Source organism: Triticum aestivum, chromosome 5A, assembly GCF_018294505.1.
Source record: "Triticum aestivum cultivar Chinese Spring chromosome 5A, IWGSC CS RefSeq v2.1, whole genome shotgun sequence".
NCBI classification, from domain to species: Eukaryota; Viridiplantae; Streptophyta; class Magnoliopsida; order Poales; family Poaceae; genus Triticum; species Triticum aestivum.
The window spans coordinates 313,491,508-313,501,396 of NC_057806.1; positions in this window are offsets into that span (position 1 = coordinate 313,491,508).

Here is a 9,889-nt window from a genome sequence, read left to right on the forward strand (position 1 = left end):
CATTGCTACTATCATCTTTCAACTTAGTTTTCTCTAGGAACACATATAAAACATAGGGAAGCAATAAGGCGAGCTATTGATCTACAACATAGATATGCAAATACTATCAGGACTAAGTTCATGATAAATTAAAGTTCAATTAATCATATTATTAAGAACTCCCACTTAGAAAGACATCCCTCTAATCTTCTAAGTGATCACATGATGCAAATCAACTAAATCATAACCGATCATCACGTGAAATGGAGTAGTTTTCAATGGTGAACATCACTATGTTGATCATATCTACTATATGATTCACGCTCGACCTTTTGGTCTCAGTGTTCCGAGGCCATATCTGCATATGCTAGGCTCGTCAAGTTTAACCTGAGTATTCTGCGTGTGCAAAACTGGCTTGCACCCGTTGTAGATGGACGTAGAGCTTATCACACCCAATCATCACGTGGTGTCTGGGCACGACGAACTTTGGCAACGGTGCATACTCAGGGAGAACACTTTTATCTTGAAATTTAGTGAGAGATCATCTTATAATGCTACCATCAATCAAAGCAAGATAAGATGCATAAAAGATAAACATCACATGCAATTAATATAAGTGATATGATATGGCCATCATCATCTTGTGCTTGTGATCTCCATCTCCGAAGCACCGTCATGATCACCATCGTCACTGGCGCGACACCTTGATCTCTATCGTAGCATCGTTGTCGTATCGCCAATCTTATGCTTCCATGACTATCGCTACCGCTTAGTGATAAAGTAAAGCATTACAGGGCGATTGCATTGCATACAATAAAGCAAGAACCATATGGCTCCTGCCAGTTGCCGATAACTCGGTTACAAAACATGATCATCTCATACAATAAAATTTAGCATCATGTCTTGACCATATCACATCACAACATGCCCTGCAAAAACAAGTTAGACGCCCTCTACTTTGTTGTTGCAAGTTTTACGTGGCTGCTACGGGATTAGCAAGAACCGTTCTAACCTACGCATCAAAACCACAACGATAGTTTGTCAAGTTGGTGATGTTTTAACCTTCGCAAGGACTGGGCGTAGCCACACTCGGTTCAACTAAAGTTGGAGAAACTGACACCCGCCAGCTACCTGTGTGCAAAGCACGTCGGTAGAACCAGTCTCGCGTAAGCGTACACGTAATGTCGGTCCGGGCTGCTTCATCCAACAATACCGCCGAACCAAAGTATGACATGCTGGTAAGCAGTATGACTTATATCGCCCACAACTCACTTGTGTTCTACTCGTGCACAACATCAACGCATAAAACCTAGGCTCGGATGCCACTGTTGGGGAACGTAGTAATTTCAAAAAAATTCCTACGCACACACAAGATCATGGTGATGCATAGCAACAAGAGGGGAGAGTGCTGTCTACGTACCCTCGTAGACCGTTCGCAGAAGTGTTATATCAACACAGTTGATATAGTCGTACGTCTTCACGTCCGACCAATCCAAGTACCGAAAGCATGGCACCTCCGAGTTCTGCACATGTTCGGCTCGGTGACGTCCTTGCCTTCTCGATCCAGCAAGAGGGGCGAAGTAGTAGATGAGTTCTGGCAGCACGACAGCGTGGTGACGGTGTTGGTGAAGAACAATCTCCGCAGGGCTTCGCCTAAGCACTACGAAAACTATGACGGAGGATAAACTAGAGGGGACGGGGTTGCCGGCACACGGCTTGGTGTTTCTTGATCTGTCTTTGGTGCTAGGCCTACCCCTCTATTTATATGTTGAGCCCTGGGGTCGAAACTTGGAGTAAAAGCCTCCTCAAAGTCGGTTTCACCCGAAAGGCAAGAGCCCTTCTCGGACTCCAGGGCTAGACGCCAGGGTTCCCGGCGTCTACCCCCTAGACGCCAGGGTTCCTGGCGTCTAGCCTCTGGTCTCCGCAAAACTTCCTTTTGCACTTTCCAAAAGCCTCGTGGGCTTTCCCCTTTGGCCCAGATAAAGTGCTCTCGTACCCAAACATTTCGGGAAACATCCGGAATCCCTTCCGGTGACCAAACACTATTATCCCATATATTAAACTTTATCTTCGGACCATTCCGGAGTTCCTCGTCATGTCTGTGATCTCATCCCGGACTCCGAACAACATTCGGTCACCAACATACATAACTCACATAGTACTATATCGTCAATGAACGTTAAGCGTGCGGACCCTACGGGTTCGAGAACTATGTAGACATGACCGAGACACCTCTCTGGTCAATAACCAATAGCGGGACCTAGATGCCCATGTTGGCTCCTATATATTCTATGAAGATCTTTATCGGTCAGACCGCATAACAACATACGTTGTTCCCTTTGTCATCGGTATGTTACTTACCCGAGATTCGATCGTCGGTATCTCAATACCTAGTTCAATCTCGTTACCGGCAAGTCTCTTTACTCGTTCCGTAATACATCATCCCGCAACTAACTCATTAGTTGCAATGCTTGCAAGGCTTATAGTGATGTGCATTACCAAGTGGGCCTAGAGATACCTCTCCGACAATCGGAGTGACAAATCCTAATCTCGAAATACGCCAACCCAACAAGTACCTTTGGAGACACCTGTAGAGAACCTTTATAATCACCCAGTTACGTTGTGATGTTTGGTGGCACACAAAGTGTTCCTCCGGTAAATGGGAGTTGCATAATCTCATAGTCATAGGAACATGTATAAGTCATGAAGAAAGCAATAGCAACAAACTAAACGATCAAGTGCTAAGCTAACAGAATGGGTCAAGTCAATCACATCATTCTCCTAATGATGTGATCCCATTAATCAAATGACAACTCATGTATATGGTTAGGAAACTTAACCATCTTTGATCAACGAGCTAGTCAAGTAGAGGCATACTAGTGACACTCTGTTTGTCTATGTATTCACACATGTATTATGTTTCCGGTTAATACAATTCTAGAATGAATAATAAACATTTATCATGAAATAAGGAAATAAATAATAACTTTATTATTGCCTCTAGGGCATATTTCCTTCACTTGTGGTATATGATTCCACGATACCCTGACGGGTTGAACCTATGCCTTTCTTAATCTGTGTGAACCCGAAAGTTTTCACGGGTCATACTCCTCTGGTAATTCACCAGGTAGGTTTTGACACTGAAATCATTTTTAACTAGAGCAGTGAATGAAAGGTTATGCATTGAAGAAGTGGGAGTCGACCTTGAACTTTGTGTTCATGCCCATGGACACGATGTAGATCTTATCGTTAAAGCCGCTCTTAAATTAAATTTTCCCCTTGGTATAAGTTCTCATATATGGGATCCAGCCTTTTTCAATCGTGGTTTCAACCATATGTTCTTCTTTGACCCCATTTCACGGGCAAGTTTAAGCACTTGTCTTCTGCGGAGTAATACCCCCAGTCCAACCTTTACTTTGATTTGTTGTCGAGTATTAACCCCCCTGGTATCTCAAGATTATCACGGAACTGCATAACTTCTTATGAGTTCTTCATCAAGTGCTACATTCTCATTGATTCCAATTTTTCATGGGCTTTGAGTTATTTAACACTCAAAGACATCGATAACTGAATCGAGTCCGCACTGTGATTCAACAACTCTTAGTAATCTTCAATGCTTACGAGTTTGTACTCGATAGTGTCATTCCCAGCTGATTGACTACATCATCATCGTCAGGCTGACTGCTTGACCATTCTACCTATGTCCTTCATCCTCGGGACACAATCCCGATAGTGCTCTAAGCTTACATCGAACTTTCACCATCATATTGTTTGTCTTGAGAGACAACTCTGAATTCTGAGATGGCATCTTATCCATGGTTATAATAACCTTTTGCTTCACCATTCCCTTGGCTTGATGTCATCGTCGAGCGATTGCATCCTCATGGAGCCTCTCGACAAGATTTGTCATGATCATCATCAACATTTTGACCCCTTCCAAGATATTAATTGAATCCATGATGAGAAGTACCCTCCTTGCCCCCGATGATTTGTGTTATCTTTGACCACTTTATTGCCTTCCGTTCAACACAAACTTGTTCGTGTTTTGTGTTATACCTAGAGTTCGTTGCTACCCAACACTGTTCTTCTTTACATTGGAGTATTACCATCTTATATGTCAAGAATGTGGTGAAAATTTCACCACCTATTAATAATTCTTGATATAATAATACTTCTCGCCATCTCCGTTCATTTCTTGGTCTCCGTGTCGTTTCTAACTAGAATACCGACAAATGGTCTGTGATGTGTAAATTCTAAACTTCTAGCAACCCTATTTCTTTGAAGTTATTGGTCTATAGTTTCATTCTAAGTCTATTGCTTATTGAATCATCATTCGAACATTGATCGTTCTACCTAGTTCAGATCCCTGGGTGCACCCTTCTATCATTGTTTAGTTGTGTATGTTTCCCTCGAGCATACATCATTATATCATTTGATCCGACAAATGATATTTCCTTGTTCACATAATTGTGGAAATAAATCCTTTGGAAATCTTGATGATTTGTTGCTGAGCCTATCAGCCACCTCCTCCTCCTCTCCTTAGGTTTACTGATGAACTCTTGTTTCAGAACCCGCTTCCATTGTTCATTTCTCGAGAATCTTATGATGTCTTCTCGTCAAATCGTGTTGCACCTTTTCTTCTCAGGCATCCTGAGTCTGAGGTATCTTGACACCAATCAGATATGGATCCCGGTCAGTTATGATGGTTGGGACTCATTTTCCAAGAGTTATAACGTTGGTCTTTATATGACCCGGTAAGGTGATGTCATGCCTAACACACCTGGCTGGAGGGCCTATTGTTATAGTTTTTCCTTTTAGCAAGATTATCCATTCTTCCATGAGGAAATTGTAAGGCTTATTCTGCAAGTTGTTCCTGATGGACCCTTCGTGTATCCGAAGTGTAATCTTTGCTTGATGGCCATGTCAATGCTATCTCGAAGCATGTCTATGGCACTCTGATTTTCAACAAAAACATTTGAAGCCCAATGCTAAATGTTTCCTGCTCGATTATCCAAACACCGCTATATGGGTAATGTCATGAAATTCCTCTCCCATTACCTAAATGGTTTTCTACTTTCTATCTTGTCATGGATATCATGCACTGCTTGTCCTTGGGAAGGATATATCCCTGAAACATGTGTTTAAACACATTTTCCTTTCCATTGTTTTGTTTAAACCTTTCTAGTGATCTAAATGATCTAAGCAGTAATATTCTGCTGCTTATGTAAACACCTCGGTGTGCAACTTTGTCAGTAAGACCCTGTTACTATTGTTGATGACATTACGATAACCACCGATGGACGGGAACTTTGCCTATTGGTCCGCCTCGTTCAACGAGCAGGAAAATGGTTCTCTTCGTCCCTCGCCCTTGGTATCGATGTTGTTACCGACATAACTGACAGGCTAGCCTCTGACATGCCTTGCTATCGTGACCATGCAAGATGTCACCACTCCTACTTTTATCCCACATGGTGGGCCCATAACCCACAGCTCCACAGGATCGAAACCTGACTCTTGTGTACACCCCCCGTTTCCAAGGTTATTCCTCACGCTTAGCTTCGTGCGTAATTCACCAACCACCTTCCTAGTGATCTATTCTGGTATCAGACATAATACTTATTCTCGTTACTCTGTACCCCTTTCACACCTTGTGTCAGTCATCGAACGGTTGTCTACCCGTCTGAAACTTCTTATTGTACCTTCGTACCTTACTCTCGATGTATTTTATATGTTCAACTCGAGGGATAATCTTATGCTCATTCATGGGTTATCCCCAGATTGTTTCCCTCATAAGCATTCTGTCGTAGCCAAGCTGCCCCTTACCAATTCGTAAGTACGTTGGAGTTCCCGAAGAAAAGGACGACTTCACCATGATGACCTGAAGCAGAGAAATGAAAACATCAACGTAATGGATCGACCTCTTCAAGAAGAGCAACCAAGACCTAGAAGAAACGTTAGAATTCGTAACCTAGTTCCCCCCTACACCACCCCTTAAATCTCGGGACGAGATTTCTTGTAGTGGAGGAGAATTGTGACGCCCGGATAGTTAAGCTACAGTAATACCCTCCTAATGGTGCCATGTCGTCGCAGTTAAATTGCTAAACCTCACTTTGATCCTAACCCGATTCAAATTTAAATTTAAAGTAAATTCAAATTACTAGTTCTTCAAAACGGTGAAACAATAATGTTCGGTGAGTTGCAAATATTCATAAAAAATGTCGTTAAAGAATCCACATTTTTCAGAATGATAAAATACCCCTAAGCTATTTTTATTTGAACCATAAAGCATTTAATTGAACCATCCCATTTTAAATAAATATGTCAACAAATCGAAAATATTTGAAACTTGGTGGGTTAACTCAAAAGATTACCTAGTATTTATGTGTTAAGTTGTACATCTAACTGAAGTCTTTTGGTAGCCCAAGTAAATGCAAAATAGTGAGATAAAATGAAAAACAGAAAGAAAGATAAAAGGAGGTAAATGGAAAGCTTACCTGTTGGACTGGACCTTGAGTCAACAGTGCTGGCCCAGCCCAACTCACCTCCCTCCTTCTACCTACTGCTCACAGGGGGCGTGCTGGACGCACCCGCCGCGTCCATGGTCGCGGATGTCCACGCGTCGCCCATCCCGCGACTCCCTGTGATAGATAAGGATCTACTCGACCCCCTGGCGAACCCTAGCGCCCTCATTACCTTCCCCTCGTGCCGCTTTCTTCCTCCCGCGACAAGCCGAGCCGCCGTCGCCATGATCTTAGTCGATGTCGCGCCCACTATCTTCCCCGAGCCGAGCTAAGGTGTCCGCCAGCTTCGCCGTCATTCCCCGCGTCGCCTGCGACCAACCGTTCGTGCTCAAAGCCCCGGCATCACCGGATCCGCCGTCGTCTTCATCCTTCGGCCACCGGTGCATCCATGATGATTGCCGTCGTTCTGCTGCTCCTAAGGCATCGCCGGGCCTCCTTGTGCCTCCTAGGTGAGCTCCACCTCACTTCCGCCTCCTGCCCTCTAGCTTCCATGCCCCTAGCATCGTTCCCCATCATGGCCGAGCCCATCGCCGCCGCAACCACAGCAAGCGCAGCTCTCGTCCATGCTGCGCATGGAGCTGCTGGATCTCCTAGTAAGAAAACGCACCCAGCCGCACCTCCTGCTATGCCCCTACCGCCAATCTCGTGCATGCCCAACTCCAGCTGTCTCTGGTCGTCATTGCCGCCGTTGTTCTGGCCCATCCTCGACCTCCCCGACCTCTCCATCGAGCTCTCGGTGATCATCTCGTCTGATTCCCTCTCCTCCCGGCCTCGATTCCTTGCCGTATAGCCCGCTCATGCGCTTCGACAGCCATGGCCGAAGCTTGAGCGTGCCCGCACCATGTCCTGTCTCGCCGCCCGTTGCGCTTGCTCTGCCCTGTCATGGTCCCTCCCGTGGCGCCGCCCTCCGCCGCCTCCCTTGGCCGGCATCGTGGGCGCCGGCGGCCTCGCCACGCCCGTGGCTGGCGACCTCCCCTGTCTATCGATCTGGGCGCTTGCCCAGTCGGGCGCCAATGCCCGCGCCCGCTAACAGCTTCGCCCCATTAGGCCTTTGGCCCTATGACAAACGGGGCCCAGCCCAGAATGTTTTATAGTAAAAAAAGAATAAAAAAGTAAATAAATAAATAAATAATTATTAATTAATTAATTAATTAAGGAATTAATTAAGTTAATTAATCATATTTAGATTAATCTAAGCAGTAATTAACCTAATCAATTAACTAAACTAATTAAACCTGATTAGTTAGTCTCAGACTATGACAGGTGGGTCCCACTGGACCCACCGGTCAGGTTTGACTCTGGTTAGTGGACCATTGACCGCTGACGTCACCTCAACGTCATGCTGACGTCACCAGGCATTGTTTTGGATAATGCTGAATTAAAATAATTAAATAAATCCTAAAAATGAATTAAATCTTTTAAAATCAATATAAAATAAACCGTAGCTCGGATGGAAAAACTTTGTACATGAGAGTTGCTCAAATCGACGAGACGAATCCGGATACGCAGCCCGTTCGTCCGCCACGCATCCCTAGCATAGCGAACACGCAACTTTCCCCCTCCGGTTCATCTGTTCGAAAACGCGAAACACCGGGGATATTTTCCCGGATGTTCCCCCCTTCACCGGTACCACCTCATACCGCGTTAGAGCACCCCTAGCACCGCTACTTTTCATGTCATGCATCACTATGCATCTGTTTGCTTAATATTTATTGTTTCTTCCCCCTCTTCTCTCGCTAGACACCGAGACCGACGCCGCTGCTACCTAGTACGACTACGGTGTTGACGACCCCTCTCTCTTGCCAGAGCAACCAGGCAAGCCCCCCCTTGATCACCAGATATCGCCTACTCTACTCTCTATACTGCTTGCATTAGAGTAGTGTAGCATGTTACTGCTTTCCGTTAATCCTATCCTGATGCATAGCCTGTCATTGTTGCTACAACTGTTGATACCTTACCTGCAATCCTAAATGCTTAGTATAGGATGCTAGTTTACCATCAATGGCCCTACATTCTTGTCCGTCTGCCATGCTATACTATCGGGCCATGATCACTCGGGAGTTGATCACGGATATATACTTATACATAATATATGATACTTGTGGTGACTAAAGACGGGTCGGCTCGTAGGAGTACCCGCGAGTGATTCACGGATTGGGTCCGAAAGGATGTTTGTCCCGACGGCCCTCTGAGTGGATCTTTGTGGCGAAGCGACAGGGCAGGTTGAGACCACCTAGGATAGAGGTGGGTCTGGCCCTGGTCGGCGTTCGCGGTTATTTCAAGATAACACGTTTAACGAGATCTTGGTATTTGATCCGAGTCTGGCTACTAGCCTATACGCACTAACCATCTATGCGGGGACAGTTATGGGCACTCGACATCGTGGTATCAGCCGAAGCCTTCGTGACGTCAGCGGCTGAGTGGCACGCGCCGGATTGGACTGGAACACATGATAAGCTAGGTCTACTTCCGGCCGCGTTTGCAACATGCAGGTGTGCAAAGGGCGATGGACCCAGACCCCTGTGCCATAGGATTTGGACCGGCATGCTGACCTCTGTGTTGTGCCTAGGTAGGGCTGCGACGTGTTGATCTTCCGAGGCCGGGCATGACCCAGAAAAGTGTGTTCGGCCAAATGGGATCGAGCGTGTTGGGTTATGTGGTGCACCCCTGTTGGGAAGTTAATCTATTCAAATAGCCGTGATCTTCGGTAACATGACTACTTGGAGTTGTACCTTGACCTTATGACAACTAGAACCGGATACTTAATAAAATACACCCTTCCAAGTGCCAGATACAATCCGGTGGTCGCTCTCTAACAGGGCGACGAGGAGAGGATCGCCTGTTAGGATTATGCTATGCGATGCTACTTGGTGAACTTACCATCTACTCTCTTCTTCTGCTGCAAGATGGAGGTTACCAGAAGCGTAGTCTTTGATAGGACTAGCTATCCCCTCTTACTCTGGCTTTCTGCAGTTCAGTCCACAAATGATACCCGTTTTCCATTTGATACCAATGCATACATATATAGTGTAGCTCCTTGCTTGCGAGTACTTTGGATGAGTACTCACGGTTGCTTTTCTTCCCCTTTTCCCCTTTCCTATATCCGATTGCTGCCCGCTGAGGACGACCAGGAGTAGATTAGGAGGATCCCAGGCAGGAGGCCTACGCCTCTTTTGATCTGTATCCCAGTTTGTGCTAGCCTTCTGTAACACCCCGGATGTAATTTACCTTATATGTATCACAACTCTTACCGTTTTCGGTGCTAAGTTATTTTATTTTCCTCGGGTTCGGGTTTTTGTCTCCGTGTGTTGTTGTCTGTGTCATGCATCTCATATCATGTCATCATGTGCATAGCATTTGCATACATGTTCGTCTCATGCATCCGAGCA